Source organism: Castor canadensis, chromosome 6 (assembly GCF_047511655.1).
Source record: "Castor canadensis chromosome 6, mCasCan1.hap1v2, whole genome shotgun sequence".
NCBI lineage: Eukaryota > Metazoa > Chordata > Mammalia > Rodentia > Castoridae > Castor > Castor canadensis.
The window spans coordinates 158,187,589-158,214,176 of NC_133391.1; the positions used below are offsets into that span (position 1 = coordinate 158,187,589).

The 26,588-nt window shown below is 33.5% G+C and overlaps 1 protein-coding gene and 1 pseudogene across 4 annotated transcripts in view; both read left to right on the forward strand.

Annotated features, from left to right (window-relative positions):
* The window catches only part of Cdh12 (cadherin 12), a 1,151,540-nt gene that overhangs the window by 742,363 nt on the left and 382,589 nt on the right, over positions 1 to 26,588 (forward strand). The gene's annotated exons all lie outside the window — the stretch shown is intronic.
* LOC141424458 (U6 spliceosomal RNA) lies at positions 13,273 to 13,366 on the forward strand (annotated as a pseudogene).

Genomic DNA, 26,588 nt, shown 5'->3' on the forward strand with positions numbered 1-26,588 from the left:
GAAGCTTTTTACAGGCTGGGGGTTGGAGATTTCGGAGTTTTGTTTCTTCTTTTTTTTTTTTTTTTTTTGCCAAGTGTGTCTCCAGCAGGAAAGTATTCTGCTTGGTCTGCTGAAGGTCAAATAAGCATATTTGGAGCTGGCAGCTGGTGGGCTGGTGGGCAGGCAGCAGTGGCCAGCAAGTTGGCAGGTGGATGGGCCGGAGACCAGTGTGCTGGCAGGTGGGTGGTGGCCCCATGTGTGGGCAGCGGCCTGGAGGGATGTTTTTCTTTGAAGTTCTTAAAAATATCTGTTAGAAGTCATCAAACATATGGAGTGAGGAGTCTAAGAATAAATGAACAGCTTCTTTACATGCTAGCAGGAAATTCTAAGACATATTTCATGCAGCTTCTCTGAGGGTCACAGGGGAATTGATCCCCAATCAAACAGAGGAGTATGCATCCATTTATCTACTCTTATATGTTGATCTTTCTTTCTGATATCTCTATCCTTGGAGTTTTAAATGTTACCCAAAGCCCTGTGATGTGGAGGCTTGGTCCCAAGAGTGGAACTATTGAAAGGAAGTAGAACTTGTAAGAATTAGGCCAAATGAGAGGTCTTCAGTTCTCTGAGGTTATGGCCTTTATGTGGATAGTGGGATCCCAGCCCCTTCCTTTTCACTTACTTTCATGTACTGGTCATAGGTGAGTAGCATTGTTTTGTCACATATGGCTGGAACAATTGCCATTGGCATCTTACATTCCTACTGCAGTGCCAAAATTTTGGATTCACCTGGCCATGGACTGGAACCTCCAAGATTTGAGGCACAATAAAATAATTTTCTGTATAAGTTGATTATCTTAATCATTTTTTTAAATGTCAGAACATTGACTAACACCATTTTAAAATTGACATTCATATTTGGACATGCATGTGAGAGACTGGTTACCGACAGTATAGTCATAATCAGCTTATGCTGCCCCAACAACTACTGACTGAGGGTGGATCAGGACTGTAGCCAGAACGTGCAGTTAAATGTCTGTAGAACTTAACTCTTCAGAAGCATCTTATGAATTACAATAGTGGCATCTAATAAATTAGAAAACTAATAACCTCAATTTCCAAGCCAATTTTCTCAGTTTTTTAAGAAATGGTGATTTAAAAAAATTATATAGAATTTCTACATCATATATCTACACAGACTTGTATAAGAATATTCACATTGCAGGTTTATCAATAGTAGACAAAACCTTGTAAAATCTCAAATATCCATCTTAAATTCATTGTATAAAATGAATCCATATTATTCCTAAAATGAAACATACTCAGCATACGTAAGAGAGTAACTACTGAGGCACTCAATGATAAGCATAAATTTCAAAATTTATTATTGAATAAAGAATGTCAAAATATAATAAATTGTACTTTAGTACCATTTATACAAAATTTGGGAAAGATACAGCTTATCTATAGCAAGAGAATCTGTTTGTTGCTCCTGTGATCAGAGTTTGAGATGATGAAGGCATAGCAGTACTTTGCTGGGTGGGAAAAATATTCTACATTTTAATTGTGTAATGATTAGCAGGGGCATGCAATTGTCAAATATCATCAAACTGTATGATTGAATTTAAATTTTATTATATATGAATTATACCTGGAAAAGTTGATTTTTAAACAAAATACATTAAATTTATACTCAAACATACTATATATACACAGGTATTTATTTTATATTTGTAGATGAAAATTCTATGCCTCAGAAATAGATAATGAAATTTGGAATTTGAACATATTTCTACTTGAATTTCTTCTATCATTCCCTTTCTTTTTTTATTATTATTCTGGGTTGGGGTACATTGTGGTTCTTACAATATATCAAATATATCATACTTGAATTTACTCCTCTACGATTCTCCTTTATTTCCTCCTCCCTCATTCAAGAAAAAGTTCCAACAGGTATCTTTTTTCCATTTACACTCGTGTACATAATATTCGTACCATATTCACCCTCTTACACTTTTTCTCCAACTCCTTTACCCTCCCACTAGTATCAACCCCCCACCCTGTCCTGCCCATCCCACCCCCTACTCAAGGCAGGAAATGTTATTCCCTTCTGTTCTCTGATTTTGCAAAAGAAAGGAAAAAGAAATAAAATTTTTGCTTATTTAATATATCTACACAGGAAATTTCTTTGTGGCACTTCCAAGTATTTATGTATTATAGCCCAATTTGGTTCACCTCCTCTATTTTTCTTCTGTTTTAGACTGATTCTTGTGGTTGTTTCAATCAGTTTAAAAATTCTGTATTCATTCTTGTATAGAGAGTACATCAACCATATTTACCTTAACTTCCTGCTTTTACCTTGACCCTCTCCTATGTGACCTTCCTTTGGTGTGTCATTCCCTTTTTATACTCAGGTGTTTCTGTTTGTTTGCTTTGTTTTATTTATTTATTTTTTGAGATATTGGGGTTTGAACTCAGTGCTTTATGATTGTGAGGCATGTGCCCCATAGCTTGGTTATTCTGGAGATGCATCTCCCTTTTTGCTCTGACTGGCCTGGACTGAGAGCTTGTTATATTCACCTTCCCACTATTTCTGGGAAGGTACACAACACCATGGCCAGCAATTTATTGACATAAGGTCTCGCAAATGTTTTGTCCACATTGACCTCAAACACAATCCTCCTACTCTCAGCCTCCCAAGTAAATAGGTTTACAGGCATTAACACCCAGTACACAATTTATTCTCAGATTGTTAACATCTCTACACTTTCCCTCTTATTAAAAAATGAAAAAAAAGTTTCAAATCTACTTTAATTCTTCTGTGAAATTTCCAAAATAGTTAACAGTTATCTTGTCTCCTTACACGACTCAGGCATATTATGTTTCAACATCTGTCATCACTCATTGAAAGCTTATGAGTGAGTCATTTTTCTCCATACTTGTTGCATTATATGTTTATGTATGTTTGTGTTTGTGTGTGTGCTTGTGTGTGTTTCTATAGAAATTTTCCACTATTGATTTAAGATTTCATGTGTTTTCTTGTGCTTCCTCTGGTTTTGTTATGATCTTTTTTTGTTAGTCTCAATCTCTCCACAGAATCCAGGTTTCCTCCAAAGTGTTTTATTCCCTTCTTTATCATTCTCTTTTCCATTACTAGAGGATTATTGCTTTGTGAATGCTATAGCACAAATGATAAATTTGGTATTTTGATCTCCTACAACAAGCACATTATAGTAAAATCTTGGGATGTTTCTTTGAATGTACTTCTTATATCTACCATCTCATGATATCTTGGCAAATATCATGATAATTTATAATTATCATTAATTATTCTAATTTTTCCCTCCTCTTCTTTCCCTACTAATCCTACATACTTATGATACATAGAACTACACCTGCAATAGTGCATATTATATCTTTTCAGACTGCTAGTTTTCAATATCAGAAAATTTAATTTGAATCAAACAAAAGCAATTAAACAAATATTTTTTTCAAAATTGAAAAGCATCAGACGTGTGCAAAGAAAGGTTCAGACAAAGAAAGATAAAAAGACATGCCCAGTATCCTTGTGCTAACTCTAAATGACCTAATTATCATTTCAACCTGGACTTTTGTCAATTTGATTTCTTACAGTTCACTTTTAGACATTCTTTGAAATAAACTCACTGAGATAATTTTGCCTAGGGCTTGCTCAAGTTTGCACTTCTGCTGAGATTTTCCTCACTTACTAGGATGATGGTAATATTAAGCATAAGCACAAAAACTCTTAAGTGTCCTTTGTAGAGGGCTTATCATAAACCAGACATGTTGCTTAGAAACTGGAGCATGATTGTATTTCACATTCTTAGCCACTGTGTGCACTTGGGTTTGTTAAGCCCATTTTAGAGGAAGGTATGGGAGTACAGAGATGTTACATGGCTTGCTACCATCACAGAAGTAATGAAACTGTACCAATGTCTCACATAAGAAACCTTTATCTTTCTCACTGTTCTATATTACATTATCCATGACAACTCTGCCATATATATTTTTATTATATCCTACATAGAACTTTTTTTGTGAACAGTTTTGTTCCTTTCAATTGGAACTATTAATTCTTCATAATCACAAGGAGAAGGTTTTACAAATTAAACTTCTTCTCACTTCTACCATAGAAACATACATTATAGTTATTTATACAAAAGTACAACTCAAAGAAAAAATGATGCATCATTAGTTATGACTACACTCCACTGGAGTCCCATACAAAGAGAAAGGAACTTAGCAAATCTTTGTAGGGTAAGCCATTTTACTTTGATATGAATATGGTTTGTTCTTTCTGAAACACATGTCTAAATTTAATCCCCACTTTGAGGTTCTAAGAATGTAGAAATTAATCTGACTATGGTTCATAGATGGGGCTTTTGGGAGGTGATTAAGATTAGAAAAGACTGGATCCCCTATATTTGATGACTTTATAAGAAGAAAAAGACCAGGCAGTCACACATATACACATTCCCTATGTCTTGCCATGAGATTTCTTGTGTTTTCTTGAGATTATGCCAACAGGAAAGCCACCAAAGACACAAAGATATGTGTCTTTGATTTTGGGCCTCCAGAAATATTAGCCAAAATAAATTTCCATTATTAATGCAGTTTTTAGCCTTCAGTATTTTGTTATAGTAACAGAAATTACATTAATACATGTGCAAATGTGCATATTTCTCTCTTGCTAGATTATAGCTTGGAAATCTTACTTGAGATAAAAATGGAAAGTATTTTCAGACTAATTTTTTCAAAAGTGTTTCTCATTGGTAAATAGTAATATCTCAAAAATTTCTAGGACTGTGCTTCTCAGAGAGATGGAGAAGTAGGGGGAAATTCGTCCGCATGAAAGTATTTTGAAGGAACAGCTTGAAGATCTATTTTGTGTCATTAATGTTTTTCTCTTTTCTTATAATATTAATTTTACATTTTATATGTACTTATAGGATGGCATATATCTAGAAAGATTATGGGCTAAAATGATTAGCAGCATGGTTTTACTTTTGTCATATAATGTGAGATGGGGAGAGTTTTAAGTGTATGGAATAATACCTATGTCTAACAGTAATAACTTCATGACCTATGGGCATGTTTTTTAATAAAGAAACTAGCTAGACCACTTCTCCTAAGATTACATTTTGTTTGAATGATGATAAAAAGTCTCTTCATTCTGTAAATATAAGATTAAAATGCATTACCTTATTGAGTTTCATCGTGCAGCCTCAGCATTTATTATTCCTATTAATGCCAAGTTCAACTTCCACTTTGGATTTTCCCCCTTCTAATTGACAGTGGGCAAATCACTTCTGGTCAAGATCAGGAGGTCATCTGCTCATCTAACCCTGGACATAAATCCACAAAAAGAGTGAATCCCATTAGCATCAGATTCGTGACTATGAAATACAAAGGTCTAGTGCAGAACAATAATGCACGTTGGCTCCCACATCAATCTCTGGCACCTCAGAAACTAAGTATAATGAACAGTAGACCATAGCTTATAGCAACCCTGAAATGTCCTACTTGGGATCAAATATTAAGCACCCAAACCAATGATGTCAGGTCATTATATCAGACATTTTTTGAGGAAGAAATTGCAGTTGTATATCTACCTCTACAAATAAACTCATGTTTAGGCAGATAGACTGCTTCTTTCTTATATTACTTCCATGACATCTCATTTAAAGCTATTTCCAGGGCCTCATGCAGTGATGAAATCTTACATGCTAATGAAAATGTTCTCACACCCTACAAAGCACATGGTGTCAATCTCAGAAAACCTATGTTTTGCCAGTTATGAGGTCTATTTGCATAATCTTATATTCTGAAAACATACAAAATAAACTGAAATTTTAAAATGCTGGGTAAAATCATGGGTATTACTCAACTTCAAGGTCCTGAGAGGAAGAAAAATAAGTCTGGTTAATACTGTGTAGTTCAAAATACATTGATATTGATCCTTTGGGTTGTCACATTTCAGACTACCTCTTCTCACATTCCCTTTCCCATATAATTATTGTTTTCATCTACCTTCCTCTTTATTTTATTTTTTACCATTTTTTTTGTCTTTTTGTAGCTGCTTTCTCATATGGGCCTATTTGAAAACATGCAATGTAGTTGATTGGGGTAAGCTTAAAAATGAATTCTGTGGCATACTACGTGTATGCAATACTCTACCTTCAATACACATTTTGATAATTTTTATCCACTTCTAAAATTAATCATTTTTATGTGTTTTCCTCTTCATTTTTTAATGAATTTTGTTTTTCCCTTGCCATGTTTTCAACACTGAAATAAGTCAATGTAGAGGAAACATTAGGCAGCCTATGTAACAGCGTTTTTATGCAGTACTGTGGATAATGAGAACAAATGGCCATTTTCTTAAGATATTGTCAATTCAAAATTCAGAGCATTCAAAGTATGTTACCAGTCTTTTGGTGCAGCTGTCACTTCTGCAAGCTTTGATGGTGGAGGTGGAGGTGAGACTAAAGAATGAGAGATTATACAAGAAAGTTCATTGCTAGAACCATTGCTTACTTGTGAGTAGGATGTGTTCTGGAAGTGAACCAAATATATACACAAATAATAGCAATGGAGATGAAATCAATATGAATATTTCTTGATATTTACTGTTTTTTATATTTTACTCAAAATATATTCAAACAGTTTTATATGCAAGAATAAACTGATGATATCAACATTTGTAATACATTGAGAAATGTACCTGAATGCCCTTCACAATATGTACAGAATGTCTGCCATTCTTTTAACATAAACCAAGATGTAATGCAACCAATAGTTTTTACTCATTACCTCAACATACATAGTTGTAGAAAGTAAGGTGCATGAGGGAACACACTAGTCTATGGAACAGAGGGCGACTTAAAGAGTGCATGCCTTGAGATTAACTGTAAAGTAGATAATCTAGTGTTCGTATGACCTGAAAGACTGAATGCATTTTTTAAAGCATTTCACTTAGCAACAATGGCCAACTTAAAGTCTTTGAACAATGAGGTCCATTATTTTAATGTAGTTAAAAATGTGGATTTTTATATACTAAGTCCTATCTTCTACTTCTATGTAAGCATAAGGAAAACTGATGGCATATTTTGAATAAAAACAATAAAGTAAATACTGCAAGAAACTGATAGTAGTAAAGAAGTTTGTAGAATTTACTTTCCCTTGCAAAATAATGAAATGACAATAGGGGTATTTTTAATGACTGAAAGCAGAAAATAGGGAAGATTTGAATTTGTACTCCAAATTTCCAGAAGTGTCATCTACATCAAAAATAATTTTCGAATGAAGTATATGAGTAGTCACAAATTCAACTCTGGTTTCCTCCTTCCAGAGAGGTTTTACTTTGGCAGCATACAATAAAAACATCTAAGAGTTTCACTCAGGTTCTTAAACTGAGGATGGAGTCAGGTTATGCGTGCTTGTCAGAGAAAGTCTGGAAATGGTGTTTTTTGGAGTATATTGCAGCCTCAGGTCCAGATCAGAAAAGCTATGTAGAGTTTCCTGGCATTGGTTGTTAGTAGAAATGGAAGGAAGATTCCAGTACATTGTATAATAAATTTTCAAGTTATTCATGATTTGATTCATGATTCAATGCTAATTCATGATTTATTTATTACAAGCTATATATATGTAATTAATTATCAAACTCTATGCCCATAAATATGTACAAATATTTATGAACTTAAAAATAAATATAAACAGTTTAAGATGATTGAGTAAAGTTTAAGATGATCCAACCAAGCACTGGCTGAGCCATTAAATATGGCTGACTCATATTAAATTAAATATAGCTTAGTTATGTTAAGTTCCTAAAATCTTCAACATGTAAAATTTCAAAAATGTTAATTCACTCACCTTAATGCAAGGATCAATATAACCTTGATACCAGATTAGACACTTTTTAAAATGCATTTCTTTCCTCTTTCCTTCTGTATTTACTTGTATTGGATTTTTAAGAGAAAGAATTATAACCAGTGACATTACAGGCCCATTCTTAATAAAATTTTAGCTAAAGAGCTGCATACATATGTCAGTATATTCATGTTTGTGGACAGAATATTCATCCAGGCCTAGAGAGATAGGGGGGAATTTAAAGCCAATGTGCCACCAGTTTATAGAGCAGTCCTAACGAGAAACACATCCATGTGAAAACAACACCCAGGGAAAGATGAATTTTGAAAGATAAATTGCACATGCGATCATTATTTATTTGATATTAACTCAAATAAATAAATGTTAGTACAGGAAGAAGGAAAATAACATAGTTGCTGAGGGCAGACACAAAGATAAGGAAGTAAATTGATAATAAAACAAAACTATGGTAGAACTTTTAAAGCCTGGAAGAAATCAAGGAAAATAAATAATAAGTTTATTGTGCAAAACCTTCAATTTACTGTAAATATAAATGGGTTAAAGTCTAGTTCTGCCTTTTATTACATGAATGACTTTCTTCCGATTATGAAGACATTGTAAATATGCATGTTTTCATCTTTAAGATTATAATGGTTGCAATGAGTATTAATTTAGTGTGTGAAAATTACTTAAGCATAAATCAGAAAACTTTTTTTTCTTTTTAAAGTTTTAATATTAGGAAAAATCAGTTACTAGTATGCATGAGAAATTCCTGTGATGCCTCAACTCTGACTTGTGCTTTTAAAAGTCTTTTTCTGATTTGCTAGGGGTCTAAAAATTAAGCACCTATCAAACCATTTGCAAACACTAAACCTTACCTGTATCATCTTTACCCCTTGAGTTAATCATGCTGTTTATAGAAAAAGAAGGAAAGAATAGGATGTATAATGTATGCCTACTATCTCTGTCTTAGTAGGGGTGTTTGTGTGTACACTTTTCTCCCAATTAGTGTTGTCTTCAAAGTAAGGAAAGCATTTTTTACTTCATAGCCACCATGCTAAAAAAACTCACTTCCTATCCCTCCCTACACTGTCAGTATACACATACATATGCAGACACACATCTGTGTGTGTATTTGAGAATTGCTATGAGGAATTAGCTCATGAACACCAGAAGAACAAAAGGCCTGAGGAATGAGAGAGCTGGTATTGTTCCTTTGCTCTAACACTAGTAAGCTTGAGACCCAGACAAAGCAAATGTTTCAATGTAGTCTGAGTAAAAAATTATCTCAGTTCAAAGTCAGGCATAGAGAAAAAGAAGTCTCTCTTCACCTTTTTATTTTTTCCCATTCCACCATTCTCCCTATTGGACAATGGCCTTTCTTGTTAGGGAAGGAAATGTATGATTTAAATACTAACCTCATCTAAAAGTACCTCAAGGAAGCACTCAGAATAAGTTCTTTGACATATACGTTACATTGAAGTAGAGGAAAGTTCCTCTACTTTAAAGAAATGTCAGGTGATACTAGGTACTAGGAGGAGAAGATAAAAGCAAAACTGGTGATAAAGCTGACAGAGTAGGAAGAAATAAGAAATGAGAGGCTTAGTGTCTGGAGAAATAAGAGATGAGTTGTTGGTAAGATCCTGCGGGGCCCTTGTAGACCAGGGTAATGGGTTTAAATATATGTCTGAGAAGGGTGGAAAAATACTAAATGTTACTGAGCTGGGATCTGCTATAAATATATATATTGGATCACTCAGGGTGCCATGTGAGATAAGATTCTGGAATGGATGGAGCATGGTGACTGATAAGATAACATTGACTAATTAGGAGAAAAATGTGAAGCAAAGGTTAATTTTATGTGACAACTGGCTTGGACAATGGAGTGTCCAGATTTTTGTTTTCCCTAAATTAATTTAGTTGGTCATCATTCATTTATTTGAAGATGTCAGCAGAACATAGAGAGTGGCACATCTACACATGAAAGAGAATACCCTTCAACCTGGCTGCATGAATTGAACATCAATATTCTTCCCACTTTTGGAACTCTAACTAAAAAATGGACTCTTAGATTTTGAGCCTGCCAGCTTTCAGACTGAAGTTAACCCATGAGCTTCCCTGATTCTCTGGCCTTCACCTCAGGTTGTTTCCATAACATCTGTCTCCTAGATTCAGTTTGTAACACACCCTGCACATTTTCAGACTTCTTATCCTCTACAATAACATGAGCCAAATCCTTATAATAAAGCATGCTTTATCTTTAATCTGTAATCTAATCTCTGGGGAAGCTTGACTAGCAACTATTTTTTTCCAATCTCTACATTAGTTCACAATAGCACAAAATGTTCTCATTATCATATTATTGTATGAAAGAATTGATAAAAGAATGGAGCTCAAAAAATGGTTGCGAATAGACGTTTCTTGGTTTTTGAACATTGTAGTATTGTTTTTTAGTTACAAATATTTTGATACTGAATTAAATTATATATTTAAAATTGATGTTTTGTTTGACCTCATTAGTCTTCAGGGACATGCAAATTAAAATCATAATGAGATATATGGACTTGTCCATCAATATGGATAACATAAGAATGAAAGACCATATTAAGTTATCAAGGAAAGAAACTATTCTGATTGATCTTATTTTGCAATTAGAAGAATAAATTGATACAATTACCAGTGTTTGCTAAAGCTGAAGAAATAAATATTCCCTAATAATGGAAATTCTTCTCAAAGATACAGTCCAAACAGAAATATGCACTTGTACTTACCAAAAATTCACAACAGCTTATCCATAATGGCATTTGTAGTAACATTAAAAGGGAAAACTTGCCAATATCCATTAACAACACAATGTGTATGTAGCAATGGAAATGGGCAACTTATAACTAAACAATAATATTAGTAACTCAAAAAATAACATGGATGAATCAAACCCAAGACAAAAGAATACCTTTTGATTAATTCTACCTATATAATTCACTATATATAGTGAAAAGGCACAATTAATATATGATGTTACACTTTTCAGAAGCTCAGCATCTTTGTTGGGGAATTTGTGACAAAAGGTGAATACAGGACAGTTTCCAGAGGCAAAGTAATATTATGTTTCTTGATCTCACTGCTAAGTATACAAATAAATTAATTTTGCAAAAATATACCTAAACAGACACCGATAACATGAGGAACTTTATAAATATAAAATAGTTAATAGTCCCTCATATAAAAAGAAGACATAAAATATATACCCTTATATGTTCTTGTGACCACTAGTACAACTTGCATTTTATTTAGAACAAAAGAGCATATTAGAGATAAAAGGTAATGCTAATTGTTATGGCTTGAATTTTACCTTTTACCTTCCTTGCATATTAACGTGTAAGTGTGCTACAATTTCATAACTGCTAGCAGAAATGTGAGATTCTTGGGTCAGATGCAAATGTTATCACTGACGACATTGCAGGAAGAATGAAGTTCGTGTTTATCATTAATTCCTCTTGCCTGACTAAGGTCAAGCAGGAGCTGCACCACCCGACTGGGATGCTGTGTGCCCAGTGCCTTGCACCACAGCAGAGAACGTATTCGTCGAGAGGCAGAGACGTTATTTGTATCTTCCAAGGGTGTTTGCTTCTATGAAACAAAACTCACCCAGTGCCTCTTCCCAATATTTGTAGAAATGCAAGAGAACTATTGGAGAATTTCTGCCAACATTCTCACGTGGAAAAGTGTTTCTTCTTCACCATAAAATATATACAATGTCTGAATTCTAAGTTTGGAGTGAAGTGAAACGTAAACCCTGCAGCTTGCCCTATTGGTAATCTCATAACGTTGTGATAAACTCTTCCTCACAAATTCTGGTTCCATATAGTACTTTGGCTGAAAGCTTTATAACTAGCAAAGCATTGTCCTAATTATCTAATTATTTTCCCTCGCTAAATACTTCTTCCTCTCATCGCTATTGGAATTGTGAAGAAAAATCACCATGTGTCAAATTATTAAATTTGATTTTAAAAATCAAATGACTTTGATGTATAGAAGTAATATAATCCTTTGGATAAAATAAATGACACTTACAAAGTAGAAAATTCTATTACCTTCTATCTGGATTCCAAAACTTTTTAGAGTCAAAATTGTCATTAGGCATGAATACAATAAATGTAAACAAAGCCATATTAAAATCCACATCAAATTACCAATCATAAGTTATTTCTACCATGTGTATTATTATGGATTTCATAACCACTGTTCCTCTAGGCACTAATTTATTCATATTTCCATATATTAATGAATAGTTAAAATATATTATCAATTACATCAAAACAGAAAAGTCCATGAAAATATCCCTGGGTCAACTTAACAATTTTAGTGACTTTTTTCTCTCTTATTTTTTTACTTTGTTGTTGTTTGTGAGCTTGAATGATCAGTTATTTTGATAACCTTCAAAACCTCAGATCTAATTTTACTCATATGTAAAATCATTCACCTCCACAGATGCAGAGTTAGTCCTTTGTTTGAGGGATGTTTTCATTTGTGACTCTGTATTGAAGACTAATTGAAATTCCAGTGAATATGTATATTTGTTCCACTGTCATGGTCTTCCTTTTACTTCTCAATTCTGATGTCAAAGCAGAAATTAATTTCGTGTTTACATGATCCAACACAACTATGATGAGACTCAATAAAAAAAAAGCATTTAACTTCTGAGAATTTTGATTCAAAAGAAAACAGTAGCACTGGGAGTTTCAGCTACCGAAAAAGAAAGTAATGATTCAGTCTGTTCGAAGAAGGAAATAAACTCTGAGATTTTTTTCCCTTTGATTTCCTAGGGGTACAAAAATAATCAATAAAAGGCAGCAAGGCAAGTTTGTAACACTTGCTTTTCTCTGAGAACACCAACCTTTATCCTTGTGGAATGGAGTTTTCTTGTTCAAATGCAAATTGTCTCCTTTTTAATGGAATTTTTATTAGCATTCTTTCACTTTGAGAATAATACCCATGTTTAACAATGAAAATCTGTAATCTCCAAGCAACCTGGGGACACTGATATGTATTTGGAGTTATAGCCACGTTAAAATTAGATATATATCACATTTCTATTTTGTCCCATGCATAATGGCTTTTCTTTGTGTGACTGAATAAAAAAGATAATCAAGGCATAGATACCTCATAGAGATTACTAGTGCTTTTGGCTGTGAAGGCATAAAGTACTTTGACAAGAACTCCTAATTTATATATTGAAATGTCAACTTTTCTTTCAACGCATCTTAAGAAACAGAAGGTTTTGGAGTGTCCAATTTTATACTGTTCCTTAGTTGCACTGGGTACATTGAAAGCAAAACAAGTTTCAGCACTCACAACTTTATCATGAGAAGAAAGGGGATTTAAATCGATCAGGGCAGTGTTCTCTTTGGCAGGACATATACTAGTGACACAGAGATTAGCATGGTCACTGTGCAAGAATGACACACAAATTCGTGAAGCATTCCATATTTTCTAAAAATTATTTTCTACTAAAAAAAAGTAAATAAATTGATTAGGGTTTAGCATTTGCCTGCAACCTCACAACTAAATCTGCTTTCAGTGCACATAATCTTTACTTTTTCAGTGCTTATGGTCTTGATCAGAAGAGATGCACAAAGGGAGATTTCAAAAGCTCACCCTTGGCCATTAGGTGAGTAGTTATGCTCTGCTTCACACATCTGCCATCATGTCTTACATCAATACCACTCCAAAAACAGTGAGGTCAACCAGTTATTCATTGGAACCTCTACAACTGTAAGACAAAAAATAAACCTTTTTTCCTTTATAAGTTGATTTTTGCAGGTGTTTGTTACAGTGATGCAAGACTGAAGGATAGGCTGATAGTAATACTAAATTTCTTATGGAAGCTTCATGGGAAATTTTCAGAGGTATAATAGAAGAAAGAATGTTGGAGAGAAATGAAAGAAATTAATAAAAAGTAGATGGCAGTGTGTGGATAATAAGAGAAAAAAGGAAGAGATTAATAGTGATGGCTCTTTGACATTTGACATTTGAGAATTCCAGAAAACAAGAAATTGGAAACTTGTGATTAAAATTGGGAGTGCTGTTTTGTTTTTTGAAATGTATGTGAATGGAGAGTGTTCTTGACCATGTTGTTATAACAGCAAACATAATGCTGGTATTTTATGCATTTATTCAGCTCCCAGTTCAGGAGATAAAGGAGCATGACACCAGCACATGCTTGGTTCTGGTAAGCACCTCATTGCTGATGACATCACAAAGGGGACATCTGTGCAGAAAAGGCAAGCAAGACATGCAGCAGAAGGTGATTTCATGGTTAAGTGGGAAGCAAGAGACAGGGAAGGGGTCAGTCTTGCACTTTTTTAATACCTTGTTCATCAGGGAACTAACTCAGTCCCATGAGACAGCATTAAACTATTCAGAAAGGTAGAGCTCCCATGATGTAATTACTTTCCTGTGCTGACTTTGGAAAGATCCACTAGCAAAATAGTGTTGGAGAACAAGCTTCTAGTATACAACTTTGGTGGACACATTCAAACCACATCCAGAGAATTTGTGCATAATTTGAGGCCTTAAATTAATCTGAAAGATTGCAGTGTTTCTATACATTTGAATTACGAAGCCACAGAGATACTTTAGTCATGAAGTGGTGTCTAGTAGTCTAGACTACATTTACAAGATGACTTTGTGGTATATAATGAGGTGGTGATTGTGGAGATCAAGCTAATAAATGAAGTTGAGAGATGTAGAAGGCTGAAACAACACATGGGATGATGGATTAGAACTGAATGTTGTGGAAGAGGGGGTGGAAAGAATGATTCACTTAAGGTTTTAAGTAGTTTTGCTTGTGTGGACTAATTAAAAGTACTATATATATGAATAGAAGTAATTAAATGAGAATGGTTTCAATATAAAACTATACATTTTCTTTTGGAAAATTGTGCTCATTATCACTTTGTATTTCCACATAGATACAGTAAGTAGATATTTGGACATAGATTGATTTACAGTTTTTAGGAAACAATAGATACTGCCACAAGACCATAGCTTTATTGTGATGACATGGAATTGGGATCTGTAAGTAAGAACTATGCTTCCACCATTTTCCACACACGATTTTAAACAAATTGTTTACTGATGTCACTGTTTGGCTTGCTATATAAAAAGTAATAATGATGGTATTTAAACTTATTGAATTATTATAAGGGTTAGATAATATAATCCATATAAAGTTGTATGCTCTAAGGAAAAAGGTTCAATAAAGGAAAGTTAATTGTTATTATTCACATTAATATTATTATCATTGTTACATTCATTACATGAATCTTGTCTAACCCAGAGTGTTATCCCATCAAGATAAGGGGTTTTATCTTACTTACATTCCTTGTTCTTATACTGCTCATTAAGATTTAAAGGCTTAAAATGAATAACAGATTTATTCATCACTTGATGATGATTTATTGAATTACATATTATATAATCCTAGCATCTTAGTGATGGTATAGAAATGAAAGAGCACTTTCATTGGGTACTGGAGGTAAAACAGTGACCCAGAAAGGCAACGTGACTTGAATGAGGTTACATACTAAAGTAAGAAAAGGCAGACCTAAAATCAGACCATATGACCCTATTTTCCATTCCATCTTAATATTTTTCACCTTTGTTCATTTGTTTCTCAACCAAACAAAGATTGAAAGGAAAAGCAATCAGAGCAATCAAGTTACTTGGAGAATAGTAATGATGGGGAACTTGTACTGGTATTAAACTAAAAACTGAGTATTGCAAATGCCCTAGCAAAGCTGAATGAAATGACTCAGTTCTGTTTTAGTCATCTACTGCTGCTGTAACAGAATACCAGATGCTGATTTATTATTTCTTGGTTCTGTAGGGCAGAAGTACACCATGTCATGACTCATTTTCAGCTTAAGGGAACACTGAACTAAATTTGACTTATTAGCTAGGTGACTTTTTTTCATTTTGTGCTTAGATTCCTTTCCTAAGCTCCTTGATTATTGGCAGAATTCAGTTGTAGAATGAATGGCCCCATTTTCTTGACACATAACCCCCTTCCACTTCAATCATGTAGTATTCAACAATGACATGTAGTATTTTTATGCTTCCCATCTCTGGGGCAAATCTCTATACTTACAATTATGACCATGAAGAGATAGGGAGAACCGCTTTTAAGTATTCATGTGATGTTTGGCCCCTCCCAAATAAACCAAGGAAATTGTCCTATGTTAAAGTTAGATGACAATTACTTCACAACAGCAAAGTCTTTTTTGCATTACAATGTAACATTTGTGTTAGGATGCCAGGGGTAAAAGTCATAAGAGTCAAAATTTTGCCTATTCTAGCACAACACAAATTTATAATATTGATGAAAAACAAATAATACCAGTCCTGACACCAAAATTGCTGCATTTACAGTTGGTCAGACAACCAAAGCCAAATATATGTCATTATAATAACCAATGTATATAACTTGGCTGTTTTTTAGTTTCAAAAATGAAAATAACAATATAATCAGCAAAGAAAACAATGGTGCAATCGAGTAGTTGATGGCAATACATTATAGTGCCTGTTTAGCTGCTAATCTTACAATGCAAGTTCTGATCTTATAATCATTTTCATTTTTGAAGCTAAGTAGAAATATTTGTTTGTACCTATGCATGTTCTGAAAATATGAAGAATAAATTACAATTTCTAAAATGAAATTAAATCATGCAAGCAACAAAGCTGTAGGCCATAAACATAACCATTATGGGGACAGACAATGTGATCTTGTGGTTAAAATGCATAGCACTCCAAAGTCTGTGCATAAAATGAAGTCCTAAGAGATAACTGAAGATCATGTTGTCAATATTATCAAGAGCATTAAGATTTGATAGTGTTTGAATACTATCAAATAGCATCTATGTAAATAAAAGAGTGTTTATCTGGGTGGTTAAAAGACAATGTAGATTATCCTGGGATTTACTGACTGAAACCAAGATGTAAACTTTAAGCTTCTTTGTTCCTGGATTGTTAGCCTGAAGATTGTTCTCCTGAGATTTGCAGTTGCTTCAGCTGACAAGGAATGCTTCAAAAGCTTCACCTCTTTGTTTACACATACTGTACTCTGTTGTCAGTGAATCTTTGTATTTCTTCCTCTTAAAGAGAAAGCTTTTTTGCTCACTTTACCTGATTTATCCTTGTTTTTTTAGAGAGAGATGGTATGTAATTTGTCATATTCTGGATATTCTCTTGTGTTCATCAATGGAAAGAAACTACTTAACATAATGTTCTGTCAAGTAGAATGTTTGTTCACATGCTAATTCCATACTTACAAACCATAGCACTACTCTTCCACAAAATAGAGAGCAACAACTTAAAAAGAAGAAAATATCATTTGCCCTTTTCTATTTAAAAAAACAAACAAATATTAGGTGTGCAGCTGCTTTCATGGTAACAGTTGTTACACGGTGGATTTTTATTCTCAATATAATACGCAATTACCTAACAATTTAAGATATAATCTTTATAGGTGTTTTCTTTAGGAATCTAATCTCTTGTGACTATCTTCTGTGATTAAATACATTTTATAGCTTTAACAAATTGTCCGGAGCTCTCAAGGAACAATCAAAGACAAGAGAGTGTAATGCCCTGAGTTAAGACTGAAGACATAATTTCATATAATTATAGAAGGACATATGTTTATATCATATAGAAATGGCATATAGAGTAAGACTTTAATACAGTGAAAACAAATGAACAAAAATATTTTTAGTATTACACTGATCACTCAGTGCATGACCCAGTGGAAACTGGAACCAAGTAGGCCTTTCCTGTGGAAACTCCAAACACCTGCTAAAGATATCAATGGTGTGGTATTAAGGGGAAGAAATATCTAGGCTTTTCCTTCATGGTTTAAAGATGCTTTTCAATGTCTCTGACTGGCAAAGTGCAGAGAGGGAATATCTCTGATTAATAGGGACTTTGTAAATCAGCTCACCATGCTTCACAGCCACACAACACACAAGAGAAAGACTGACAATGGATCTGAAAGCTAAGAGAATGAGGACCCAAAACTCTATACCTACTGTACCTTCTACACTGTCCATAAACAACTTCTGGCACATTTTTAACATTATAATGCAACCCATATTCTTGTGCTAATTCAGTATTTTCTCTTTCTTTCTCTCTCTGTCTCTTTTCCTTCTTTTCCAGTGTTAATCTGCTTGCATCACTGTCACAAAACACTGGATAAAATCAACTTAAAAGAAAAATATTTACTTTGGCTCACATAGTTTCAGAGATTTTAAGCAATGATCACTTGGCTTGCTGTCTTTAGACCTATGGTGAGGCAGTGCACTGCAGCAGAATGGTGTAGTGGAAGAAAGTTGTTTACCATATGGAAGCAGGGATGATAGAGGGAGGAAGAGGCCAAGGACCTTCCTCCATCTAGGTCCCAGTTCCTAAAGTTGCCACTACCTTCCAATACCAGATAAGCTCTAAAAACATTAATGTTTTAATCCAGTCATGAAATCACAGCTTTTGTAATCCAATGACTTCCCAAGGACTTTCTACAAAAAACTGCTGCACTAAGTAAGGACTGAGCTTTCAGGGAACACTTAAGAGTCAAGCACTATTTCTTCCCCACAACTTAATAGTAGTAACAGAAAAACTAATAAATTAATATTTAAGTAGAGTATTTGCCTAGCCTGTGCTAGGCCTTTGGATTTGATCCTCAGTACAGCAAAATAAATACAGCAACACTGCCTTATTCTCAGACTCATTACATGTGTTTTGACCAAGCAAAGAGAAATAATAAACAACAAAAAAAAAAATCAAAAGCAATTAAAAATAATTTAATTCCCACACATGAATTATGCAACTCAGTTGATGTAGAGAAGCTTTCCATCTATCCTGAGTTAGCGTTTAGTGTGTTGAAATCATTGTGTAATCTGCTGAATGTTTACCTGACCTTAGTTTTGTGAAAATATGCTTCCCAAAAAGCAAGTGGTGCCCAAAGATCAAGGTAAAAGTTAATGTGGTTAATTTAAGTGATAAAGTGGAAATTTTAGATTTGTCTTTACTGGAAGTGGGGTGGTGTTATGGGAAAAATGAGACAAGAGTTGCATTAGTTGAGGTAAAGAGCATGGAATTAAATCTAGTTTGGGGGAAGCAGTGTTAATGTGTACAACAGTAATTTTGTGACAATAATGTAACCTACTCAATACAGTTTCAAGTTATAGCTGTATGGTATAGGTAAATACGAGCAAGTTTAGAGTACTGCAGCCTGGGCATTCTCAGGTTTTCCATGATGACAAGACTCATCCTCATGGATACCAAGCATTTACTGTAAATAAGTGAATGAATGAATAAATAAATAAATAAAGATTCAAACAAAACATTTTCTTTCTGTTCCCCTCACAACTGTCAATTTTATAAGTATATATTTAGGTGATGTCTCTCTGTTTCCTGGGGTCTCAGTTTTCTCATAGCTGTCCCAACTAACAAAGGGGATAATATCATGGTAAATAAGCTTTTTCTTTACCTTACGAAATACATGTTTGGCAAAGATGCCATTGTTCGAAGAAAGCTTTCTCATAAAAAGTTGTGGCCCCAATTATACAAGGCTATAATAAATAGTAAATTACACTTAATAAAACAATATTTAAAAATCCAGAAATGTGGAATAGTGCAAAATGTTAGCATTGGTTTATTCTGGATAGTGAGTGTGTGTGAGAATGATTTATAGATTTATATCTTTTACTTTTTGCTATTTGTAAAGTTTGTAAAATGAACATTCACTATGTAATAGAGAAAAAAATACAATGATGACTATATTTGTGTTTAGTATTTACATAGTTTTGCACATGTTCTTGGTTTCATTGACCTATTCTTAAAAGGCAGTATGTAACATCTCTATGATAAATATTGAATTAACAAGATATTGCTAAAACCTAATGCTGAAAATAGAACAGCAATGCTGTAAACCAGCTAATCATTAATCTTTTAGAGTACGATCTTTTGTTCTTAAAAGCACAGGGAAGCAGAGAGAAATGGATGGTTACTCAAATGGGAACAACCATATATGATCTCAAGAATTGTTACAATAAGTTAAACAATAAAAAGCAGAGAGAATGTGAAGTTATTATATTTTTAAATATAATGGCTATTTGAATAACTGCTTCTGTGGTCACAATTGAATCATGTATTAAAATAAGCACTACTATGCTTTATTGACAACTGACTCTGTGCCATGTAATGTGCTAATACCTTGGAATATATAATTTTAAAATGCTATGAGGTAAAAAGTTCAAATTCATTTGCTAATTTAATAAAAATAAATGCTTGGAGAGATTTGACTATGAAATAGCAAAGAACCTACATAGACTCATACAGCAAGGAAGTTACATAGTAGCTTCTCACATCCTGGTTTTTACTACTAAGCTTTTCTTTGACCTCTAAACTATTACGCCTGTATGACACAATTGCTAGAAAACTTGACTGTTTTTGTTAATATTTTGATTAAGCTCTGGTGAACTAGGAGGTATATATTAACATGTTAGAGATCTTCAATGCAATTGAGAGTTGATAAAAAGGAACATGATGAATTCCAAAATTAACATATCATATTAACAATGTCTATGGTATTACCAAGGGCAAGTTTCTGCAACTGTTGACCTCTTAATTTAAGTAGCTTGTGCTTAGGTTGGTACCTTATGTAATCATCCAACCAGAAAACAACTGAACTTACAGCATGTGATATGTTATAAGAATAGGTGAAATTGGTAAATTTAATAAAATGTGAGTGTACACATATGAATACATGAAAAAGAACAAAAAACAAACATATACTTTTCTCCTTTTGTAAAAGAAAACCACATCAGAGGATCTTTAGAAAAATCTACATGAAGTATTCGATCAAGTTAAAGTCTGGTTTTATTTTTAAGAACAAAGGAGCTTGGTTTACCATATACATTTAATAGTCCCTCCAAACCATAAGAAGCAAAAGAAAACAGAGAGGCTTAACCAGTTTGACATTATTTTTGCTTGAACTGGGGTTTGAACTGAGGGATTTTGGTTGCAAAACAGGTACTCTACCTTTACCATGTGAACCGCTACACCAATCCTACCTTATATTCTTGAATGATATCAGTTGCAACTTAGATATGAAATGCCCCCAAAGACTTATGTGTTTCAGGTATGGTTCCCAAGGCAACAATATTCAGAAGTGGGGCTTTTAGAGTGACTGTATCATGAGAGTTCTGATTTCATCAATGAATTTTCCCTTTGATATGTTCATAATTTGCTGGGCTATTAGGAGGTGATGGAAGTGGGACCTCACTAAAGTGGTACCCCACTTGTCGGTGGGATACCTCTTGTTTCTAGCTACCATTTTTTGTTTTCCTCAGGTGACTTAAATCTCACACAATCTCTAAATACATTAATTCATTATTGTGTAATCTTATAAGAAATGAACAAAAAGTATTTAAAACAATATTAATAATATTAAATACTTTTCTATCTCATTATACCTTTAAAAAGATTTCTAACTTTGAAGTATATGTAATCCAGACACTTAAAAGTATGTTTGTAAACCTAAGAGCATTAATTCCAGAAGCTCCTTTTTGGCAATTGCGGGTGTGTGCCTATACATCAGGTCGTGCCAAATATATTTGATGAGTTTTATCTTTGCTGTTTTTTTTTTTTTCTTTTTTGGATATAAAGCTTCCAAAGAAAGGCAATCTTTCAGCCAGTTAAATACCTGTGGTGTGTTGCTGACAGTATACCAGTGAGATGTGTATTAACAAAAATGACTTTTGGGGTGGTACAATTGCTATGCATAAATGTTGAAAAATATGAAGTATCTCACCAAAATTGAGGACAGATGGTGAACAAGTATATTATATAAAACTGCAGCTGTGCAGGGAATATTCAAGTGGGCAGAATGTGATCATGTAAATGAAAATTTCACTTGTAACCAAGAGTGCCAAATACATTGTGAAACTTAAATTGAATTATTCAACAAAATATAGAGGATGCTCATGGATTTATGACCAGAGCCTCAAGGATTGGTCCCAAGAAAAACAGAAAATCAGCTACACAGGATCCACACTTTCTAGCTAACCTTTTAAATATTTCACTTATTGTACATTAAAGGAAGGATTAAATGTGCAGCTGTCTTTTCTATAACTTCATTTTACCAGTGTTCAAATTTTGTAAGATAACCACTCTCATCTTATGGAATGATTTGAGAAAAAAATATGCATTTAATCATGACACTAATGCTATTTCCACAGTGGTAATAACGGAAATGAGATCATAATCAAAGAGCAATAATTATCCACCACCACCCACCCACTTAAGAAAATAAAAGGGATATAATGACTTTTTTAAAAATTATATATCTTATTTAATCCAGTACATTAAAATATTATAATTTAAACATGTAATCAATACAGAAGTTATGGATGAGATTCTTTATATTTGTGTAATATCTTTGAACTACTATTTGTATACCTTTATATATTCAACATATCTTAGTTCATAGAAGGTAAATTTAAAGTAACAAATTATCATATAACCAGTGGTGACTAGTAGCTACAATATTAGGCCTTAAAAATCTAACATACATGGTGAGATTAGAGATTAAATAAAAACATTTGAAAATATATTATTTCAGAAAATAAAGTCAAATATTGTAGAGGATACTGTATGTCACACATGGTTCTCTGATAGCGGAACACAGTATGATTGCTTCAGTTATCTCCTCATCTTCAACTTTTAAGAAGTAATAGCAAACACAAATCTACTCTGAGAACATATGCTGCATGTGATTAATTAAGACATAGGTGAACATACAGCAAGACTTCCCTACAAAATCAGTTTCCTCAAACCTTCATTAAGGACAAGGAGACTTAATAAGTAATATGTTTCACTGACATAATGTTTGTACATATTTATGGTAAACTATGATAATTTGGTAACTATATACAGTGTGTAATGTTCAAATCAGGGTAGGCGGCATTTCCATCTTCTCAAATATTAATAGTTTGTATGTGTCATAAATTTTACTTACCTAGTTACTTTCAGATATATCACAAATTGTCATAGACTACAGTTATCCTGATGGGCAATAGAACACTTGGAGCACGTGGAACTTCACACACCACCTCTCTCCACATCCTCATTCCCCGATCCCTCCCAGTAATTAGCAACTATTGATCCACTCTCTTGCTCTATGAGATCAAATTAGTTTGCCTTCCATAAATGAGTGAAAATGAAACCCAAGGCCCAAGCTGCTAAGATTCCATGTGCCACTCTTGCCTACCTGCCCCTAAACATCAAAAAACGAGGCATGGTGAAAGAAGACAAAAGATATTTCTTACATGGGTTGGGCATGCCATGGGAAGAAGCAGAGAAAGCACTCAGTTCATCTTCAGCCATCTTTGGGGTACGGACATGAGTTATAGTTTTAAATAGACAAAAGAACTGGGGGCAGAGGACAAAGGTATACATAATTAAACAGTCCCAGGCACAGGTGTGTTCTGGTTGACCGTTATCTCAGTCCAAAGATTCTAGGAGAACTAGCAGGTGGTGCATCCCAAGGAAGATCTGTTGTGTTTAGTTTCGGTCCCTTGTCATGAAGATGCTATCTTTTGTCTTTCTTGGAATCTCTTTGCAAAGTGACTGCAAAGAGAATAGCTTAAAGCAAAGACAGATAAAAAAATGGAGGCAGGGGTGCCCATCTTCTCCTGTTTTTAGTTAATTCAGTGCCCAAGTAAGGATCCAATGCCTTTCAGAAAAAGCAATTTAACCACCTCTTACAAAAATATCTAGTATTTCTCTTTCTGTGCCTGGATTATTTTACTCAACAGTATGCCCTCCAGTTCTATTCACATCTGTGCAAATTACAGTACGTCTATTTTCTTTATCAATTCATTCATTGATAAAAATTTTGGTTGATGTCACATTTCAGTTATGATGAAGAGTGTTGACATACATTTGGAGAGTATCTCTTTGACATAATGATTTTATCCAATGTAGATAAGTACCAAGTAGTAAGATGCTGATAGTTTTCATTTTTATTTTTTGAGGAATCTCCACACTGCTTTCCATAAGGGCTACAAATTTACATTCAAACCCTATATAATACTTCTCCTTTCTCTGCATCCTTGCCAGTTATTTTTTCATGTAGTTGACAGCAGTCTCATTTAGATGATATGACATTTCATTATGGTTTTTATTTTCACTTCTTTGTGGATTAGTGATATTGAGCATTTCTTTTACATACCTGTTGGCTATCCATAGATCTTATTTTGAGACATGTAGTTTTCCATTTTAATTGGATTGTTATTATTTTGCAGATGAGTGGTATGAATTTCTTATGTATTTTGGATATGAATACTTTGTCAGATGAAAAGTTTGAAAATATTTTTCTCCATTCTGCTAGTTGTCTCATTTCTCTGCTAATTGTTTCCTTTGCTGGACAGAGCTTCATAGTTTGATAAAATAGCACTTGACTAGTTTTAACTTGTTGCCTATGCTTTTGGAGTCTCTTGCTCCGGTCCTAAAAACATCTTTGTTCTTATCAATACTTTGAGGAGTTTCTCCTACATTTTCTTTTAGTAATTCAGGTCCTATATTTAGGTCTTTGATGCATTTTGAGTTGATTTTTACATATGGTGAAAGGTAGACATCTAGTTTCATTCTGCTGCACATGAATATTCAATTTTCAGCAACAAATATTAAAGAAACTATCCTTTCCTCAGTGTATGTTTTTAATATCTTTTTAAAATATCAAATATCTTACAGTAAGTGAATTAATTTCTCTGTTCCACTGGTTAGTTTTTCTGCAACTGACACAATGTTTGATTACTATAGTTTTGAAGTACATTTTGAAGTCAGGCATCATCACTTTTTTTTTTCTCCAGATTGCTTTGGCTACTTGATATTTTGTGGTTCCATATGAATTTTAGAATTTTTTCTATTTGTTTGAAGAGCGCTATTCTCATTGGTATTTAGATGAGGATTACATTAAATCTGTACATCTCTGTGTTAAAGAGTATGAATTCTTCTACTCCACGAACATGAGATATCCTTCTATTTTTTGTTGTTCTCTTGAATTTCTTTCATCAGTGTTTCATTAATTTTTGTAGTAGAGATCCCTCACTTCTTTGGTGTAGTACATGTAGAAACAATAGTTATTGTGGATGGGATTGCTTCATGACTTCTTTTTCAATAATTTTGTTATCAGTGCATAAAATGCTACTATTTTTATGTTAATTTTTGTATCCTGAAACTTTACTGAATTGTCTTGTCAATCTTAATAGGTTTTTGATGGTGATTAGATTTCCATATATTAATATGTGCATGTATGTGTCATCTACAAGCACAGGTAATTTTATTTCTTCCTTGGCAGTTTAATGTTTTTTATGATATTCTCTTGTGTAATTATTCTTTCTTTGTCTTCCAATATTGCGTTGAATAAAATTGGTAATAGTAGACATTCTTGTCTTGTTCCACATCTTAAATAAATCACTTTGACTTTTCCCCACTTAGCATAGTGTTGGCTGTGTGATTTTTCACGTATAGCTAACATAGTTTGGGTGTGATTTAATTGCTCCTCAATGGTCCATTATAAAGTCTAGTTTGTTTCTTTGGAAAAAGTACATTTAAGAGTGTGGTTTAGAGAGAGATCCCTTAGGTCCATTCTGAGCATGGGATCTGAAGGGATTGTAATGTTGTATTCAGTGTTTAGTGGATAATTGTGTATGCATGCTTACCTGGGACATCACTCATTAGTTTTCTAATTTTTCAACTCTGTGCCTTTGTCTGGTTTTGATTAAGATAATGCTGTCTTCATGAAAAGCCTGGCAGACATCTTTCACTTAAGTTTTGGCAGTAGTTTGAGAAAGTAAGAATTAGTTCTTCCTTAAATTGTAGCATTCAACTGTAAATCCATGGAGTTCTGGGTTTTTCTGTGATGGAAGAATTTTAATTTCTATTTGAATGGCATTACTTATTAATGGTTTATTTAGAATTTTTATTTCTTCTTGAATTAATACTGGTAGGCTGTATGTGTCCAGGAATTTATCCATTTCCTCTAGGTTTTCTAATTCTTAGTATGTCAATGTTCGTCATAGTTTTTACCTGTTTTATTTATTATCATTTGTAATGTCCATCTTCATCTCTAATTTTTTTAATTTGAGGCTTGTTTATGATGTTTATTAATTTATTTTTCTGAGATGGGTACTTTCAGTGTTGCCTCATCTGTTTTCAAACATTTGGGCTCAAGGGATTCTCCCACATCAGCATCTGAAGTAGGTGACACTACAGGTAGGTACCCTTGTGTCTGGCTACTTGAAATATTTTGCTTATTTTTTTTAAAAAATGTTTTCATCTGCTGATCTCTTATACTTTTGAAGCTCAATTTTTCTGCACTCATTTTTTTTTATTTCTTTCATCTACTACTTTGGGGTTTGGCTTATTCTTGCAATTCTATGCAACTGAGGTACATTGTTAGGTTGTTTACTTGAAGTCTTTCTCTGTTTTTCATATCACAATTTATTATTATAAACTTCCCTCTTAATACTGATTTGCTACATGCCGCAAATTTTATGTTGTATTTGTAGTTTCACTTCTTTAAAAATTAATTTTGATTTCCCTTTTAAGTGTTTCAACAATCCATTGACTGTTTAGAAGCATGGTGTTCAATTTCT